General features: G+C 59.6%; 1 protein-coding gene across 1 annotated transcript in view; it reads right to left on the bottom strand.

Annotated features, from left to right (window-relative positions):
* Positions 1-4,114: 4,114 nt before the first annotated feature.
* Brsk2 (BR serine/threonine kinase 2) overlaps positions 4,115-5,791 on the bottom strand; it is a 40,559-nt gene continuing 38,882 nt past the window's right edge. The window contains exon 22 of the mRNA XM_033764043.1: positions 4,115-5,791. The gene's annotated coding sequence lies outside the window, so the exon portion shown is untranslated.

The following is a 5,791-nucleotide window of genomic DNA, read 5'->3' as shown; positions in this document are numbered from 1 at the left end:
GAGCCTTGTGTGTGTCCTCAGCCTAGCGGCTCCTCCCTGGTGGTAAGGGGTGGGAGCAAGATGTCACTGCCTGGTCCCTCGTGTGGGGCAGGAACCACAGCCATGACTTGGGCCCGGGCAGCAGTGTGCAGTAGATGGAGGGGAGCCCCAGGCTGAAGCCTAAGCCGGCCGAGTGGGCTGAGAAGACGGAAGTGGACCTGCGTGTGGGCACTGCTGCTGGCTGCAGTGACAGGATGGCTGCTCCGCAGCTGGGCCCCTTCCAGCTTGGCCTGTACAGCGCACCTGTGAGTGACAGGGTTTCTCTGCTGTCCTGCACCGCCTTCAGCTGGGGCCACTGCAGGCCAGAGCCCCTTCTGCTGTCACTGCCACCCATGGCCCTCAGTCCCCATCCTGCCAGCCTTCTCTTTGGACCTCCACAGCAGCCTCTTGCTCCATCTGTTCCTGAGCTTCCCTATCTGTTGGCCCCGAGGCTCCCCAGAAAGCCCTGGCACCTCAGGTGCCATCTGCCTGAATCTGGGTGCACCGTTGGTTGGCGGGAGGGGCTCCAAGCTCCAGGTGCCTGGGTGACCGCAGGCCTGATGACCCAATCCTCGGGACAGAACCTTCAGGGCAGTATGAGCCCCCAACCCAGGTGCTGCCCGCCACCATGGCTGTGTCTCACACAGACCCCCTAAGTGGAGATCTTGGAATGTCCATTGAAACTGACTCTAGGCTGTGCTGTTGTGGGTGCTGGGCTGGCCTGGAAAGATGGTCTGCTTTGGTCAGCTCCCAGAGTAGGGTATTTGGGGCCTGGCCTGGCTGCCCAGCGGGGGCTGGAAGGAGCTGGAACGCAGGGCAGGGTAAGGCAATCACAAGGATGCAGCTTCCTAGGAGGAACTGCTAGACAGGACTTGCCATGTGTGTCAGGTAACACAGGAGCTCCTTAGGTGTCCAGGACGCACACTGGCCCAACAGGAGTGGTAGGTCCCCTGGGCCCACTGGTGTGTGCAGTCCACCTGGTGGCTGGGCAGCAGGGTGAGGGTTGACAGCTTGTGGAGTACTGGACAGTGAGCTCCCAAGGGAGTGGCCTGCATGCTTCTTGAGGACCACAGAACACTGTCCACAGGACGGCTCTTTGCCCATGACCCTGAGTCCTGGCCATCTCAGGCCTCGGGGAAGCCTTCCTACCTGTACCTGGGTCTCCCTGCCTTTGCAGGGAGATGGCTGCAGGAGGCTCATCCTAATGTACACAGCTGCTATTCTCCTGGCAGGTGGAACAGTGCCCCACCCCATGCCCATGTCCTAAACCCTGGGATTCATGTCACTGCTGCTTTGGCAAAGGCTGCATAAGACTCAGGGCTCCTGACCAACTGACCTTGAGGTGGGTGCAAGCCTCGGTCTCCCAAGTGGGCCAAGTGCCTGTCTAAAGGCCATTTGCATGGAAGGGGACAAGAACCCGGAGATGGGCAGCAGCCTGAGAAGGATCCAACCATGGAAAGAAGGCTTCCCCCGAGCTTTCTGGAGACGCTGTGCCAATTTACACCTTGGTGTAGCCTGATAGGCTTGCTGTGAATTTCTAACTTCCAGAAATGCAAGGTCACAAATTTGTTTTCTCCTAAGCCATAAGTTTGTGGTAAATGGCAGCAGCAGAAATGAGTGCAGAGTTGGGTGCTACTTAGCAAACGCCTGGAAATATGGGCACGGCTAGGGCACTGGAAAGCGAGATGGAGGAAGTGAAGGTTCCTGACAGCTTGCCAGAAGTGTGGCCCTCAGCGCTCCTGCATGGACGGGCACAGCAGGGACGATGGAGGCATCCCAAGAACACTTGGGAGCAGGAGCACTGGGGTGTGTCACTGTGGCCAGATAGTGCCACGTGGCAGCCAGCCTGGACATTGGCAGAGGTGTCCAAGCTGTGTGAGAGCCTGTGACAGGAGGAACGTGGCGCCTTGGGATCTGAGGAGTTCTTTGACTCTGAATTCCAAGACTCTAAAGTGTGGAGATTCAGTCAGGAAGGCACAACCTGGAGAAAAAGTTCAGGGTAAGGCTGGACCAGGTCTTTAGCCAGTTCCTCAGAAAGAGGAGCAGGCCAGCGTTGGGCCACACGGAGTCCTGGAAGAGAAAGTGAGCACATCACTGAAGATCAGTGTATCGGGAGGGCTGGGACCTGTGCCTCACCTCGGAGTGCCCACTGTGCTAGATAGGAGGCCTTCCAGGGTTCTACAAATGCACTGGAGGGGGACAGGAAGGACAGAAGGCCGGGCCCCTCACTACTACAGGTGGGAAGCAGACTAGTGGGACAGTCCAGCTATGAACACTGGCCATGTTTCATGAAAAGAGCAGGTGGCCCATGGGACTACAAGTACAAGGGGTGGGGCTTGACCCACAGAGGGTGTCTGTCCTGCTCCTGTGGCCGGGAAGCTCAGGAGCTGTGTCTGCGGGACTCTGCTGAGATCGGGATGCGGAGGGGAATGCAGTTTGATGCTTTGATGGGGTGAGTGCATTTTGCATGTGAGGTCATGTGAGACTGGGCCCAGGTGTTGGACTGGGCGGGTAAAACTGCCCCTCAACACACATCTGCCCATGTGTGCTGGTCCCTGGGACCAGCCCTGGGGTGCCGTTTCAGGGGAAGGTTACAACCTAATGACGACCCAGCGACAGTCTGGCCTGGGGTGACCAGAATCCCAGAGTGGAAGTGGGGGGGGGGCAGGGAGAGCCAGGGCCTGCAGTAAAGGTGGAGGATGGGCTCCTGGGGTGGGGCACCCTGGAAGTGAGTGCTTCCTGCAGCATGGCGGGAATAGGCTGTGCTGACTCCAGCATCTCCAGCCAGAGATCTTCCAGTTCCTGACCACAACCGAAAGGAAACTGTGTGGTCACAGCGGCAACAGGGAACTAATACATCTGTAATGTGGGTCACTGAGTGCTTGTCGGGTCCCATGAAATCAGTGCCTAGCACCTGGATCCAGGCCTTGGCCCACAAGGCTTCTGTGGGCCTCAGGTCAGGGACGCTGTCCCTTGCCTCCATCAGCCCAAGGCACCTCTGCCACAATGTCCCCCCTGGTTCTCCTTTGCCATTGGGTGGGTCATACCAGAGACCTAGACTGGTGGCAGGGAGTAGGCTGGGCACAGAGAAGAAAAAAGGAAGAGGTCAGCAAGGGGCAGGGATGCTGGCCCCTCCTCTGGGCAGCCTGGTATGGGGCAAGGGCCGGCTCTGCTGCACCCACTCTGCAGCTGGCAGCAGGACTTGCTTCCCCACAGAGGTCCCGTTGCCTCTCGTGCCTGTCCTTCATGGCTGGATCGCTGGCCTGGCTGCCTGTCTGCGGGCTCACCAGGCAGTAGTAGCAACATACCCCGAATGTGCCAGCCACGCTGCCCCAGAGACTCAGCAGCACCCAGAAACCTCTGCTCATCACAGCTGGGCAAAGGGCAGTCTGGCATCCGTGGCAGAGGTCAGGGAGGCTGCAGATCCCACCAGAGACAATTCGCATGCTGTGCGCCACAGCCTTGCCCTCCAGTGGGGCCCCTCACCAAGCCATGCCGGGGTCAGCTGAGAGTGGAGCTTTGTAGACCCTCAGGATCTGCAGGCTGTTTCCACCACAGCCCTACATAGCCGGGCTGGCTGTGAGTGTCCCCTGCAGGATTCTCCCCAGCAAGGAGCAGGAAGGTCTATGCTCCAGGAGACAAGCCAGGTGCCAGGTGAAGCCCTGAAGGTGCAGGGCAGAGGACAGCACTCTTGTCACTCCCTGCTGCAGACCCCGGAGCTCCATGCCAGCCTGACTGCTCTTCCCTAGCCCGGGCCTGGGGCCCTGGCTCCAGCTGGGCAGCCTGCAAGAGGCCCAACACATCCAACTCTGTCCCTGGCCACCTGGACCCCCACACTGGGCTCTACTCTCCAGCTGGGCGGACCCCGACTGGGCACCATGGGACAAGTTGCCTCGGGGCATCCTGGGCCCTTCCCGTGCCCGCCCTGCCCGCACGGAAACCTTGGGTCAGCTGTCTTTACGGAAGGAATTTATTGTTCCGGGACTGAGGTGCTCACAGCTGTCTGACAGGTACACTGGATGGGCTTGTCCACTCCGAGGCTCAGCCTGAGTCCACGTGGTGAAGTACAAAAGAGCAAGGCTAACGCGAGGTATTGCTTCGGTGTCCTCCTCCCGCCTGTGCTGCGTGGCTTTGCTGTTACAGGTGTTTGACTTTCTCTTATGTATAGAAATCCCGGCCTGTGGCAGAGTTTAATGTAACAGAAGCGTTAAGATCTCTACATGAGGGGCAGCGGGGAACACCCAAAGCAGCGTGGACGTTCACGGCAAAGACATGCATGGAACCTCCCGTGTGGTCGTGCCCTGTGCCGCCAGTAGGAGGACACACAGCAGCTGGAGGTGGGTGCAGCTGGCCGGGTGTGGGCAGGCAGCCCTCGTGGGCAGGCAGCTCAGCTTCACTATGGACATCAGGAACACTCCACAGAGGCACGCTTTCTGTCTTGTGGTTTTTTTAACTTTTTTTCATTTTAATAAAAAAAAGCCCTGCGGTACACTGCCATCCTTCGTGTGAGAGGGAGCCTGCCCAGAGCCCTCCTCCCACCCCTCACTCCTGGACACAAAAGCAGGAGAGCATAGGGCGGTGCCATCACGGGTGCCCCAGCCGTCCTGCTCCAGGACAGACGGGTCAGAGCCCAGCATGGAGCTGCTCCTGCAGGATAGGCGGCACAACCTGGGCTGGGGCTCCGGGCACCATTCATTAAATGTGTGTGTGTGTGTGTGTGTGTGTGTGTGTGTAGAAATAACCAAGAGCAAGGAGCCAAAACACAAACCTAGCCCTGCCCAGCAGCTCCCCCACCCCCGCACCCTTTTCCAAAAACAACCAAGGAAAAAAAGTTTATAAAAATATCTTGCAGGAATTCTTTGAAGTTTACAGTAGCTTGCCAGTGCTGCATCCACCAGCCAGCCCCTTGCTGCCCCAGCCCCCCGACAACTCTGTCCTCAGAGGGCCCCTCAGCTCTGGACCCACCCTGCCCGAGACGGACGGATGGACAACAGGAGTGCACTTCTGCTGTCCCTTCCCTGAACAGAGAACAGAGACATAAAGGAACTCAATAAATTAAAACAGCAAATAAATAATACTGATGTCAGCCCCATCCCAGCCTGGCCAGCCCAGCGGCTCTGCTGCCCAGGTCCATCCCCCTCCGTCAGGAGGGCCAGCAAAGCCAGGAGCGCCAGGAGTGCCAGCAGCCCAACGCAGCTGTGGATAGACGGATGCAGATGACACAGGAGGCAGCCCCTGAGGGGGGCGAGGCGGCGAGGTGGCCCGGTGGCTCCGAGGCCTCCTAGTGCAGCACGAAGGCAGGGATACTCCCCACTGTAGCTTCGCCCACCATGGGCCCCATCCAGGAGGCGGCTGGGAAGCGTCCCGGCAGAGGGTCTGGTCCCTGGCAGTCGGGGTGGCGGGGCTGGAGAAGGCGTCCCCCAGGGGCCAGGCCCTCCCGTGCGGCCATGCGGGGCTGCTGTGGGCAGATGGCAGGCGGAGGCGGCGGCAGGAGGGAGAGTTGGGTCCGCAGCAGCTGCCTTCGGTCAGCCAGTGTCCGCGCAGAGCACAGAGGTTGGCCTCGTGGAGGTGACATGTTAACTGTTCGGGATAATTCCTGGTATCAGAGTGGAAACAAGCGACGCCGTCAGAGACAGGAAGAGACAGAGACCTCGAGAGAGAAGAGCGAGCACAGCAGCCCCGCCTGCAGGCCCTGGCCAGCTGCTCTCCTTTCCTCCCAGGCTGCAAGACAGCGGCTGGCAGCAGGGTGCCGGGTCCACAGGGCAGCGAGCGG

Source organism: Fukomys damarensis, unplaced genomic scaffold (genome assembly GCF_012274545.1).
Source record: "Fukomys damarensis isolate Sample0158 unplaced genomic scaffold, DMR_v1.0_HiC HiC_scaffold_16, whole genome shotgun sequence".
NCBI classification, from domain to species: Eukaryota; Metazoa; Chordata; class Mammalia; order Rodentia; family Bathyergidae; genus Fukomys; species Fukomys damarensis.
This window is presented reverse-complemented; position numbering and strand designations above follow the sequence as displayed.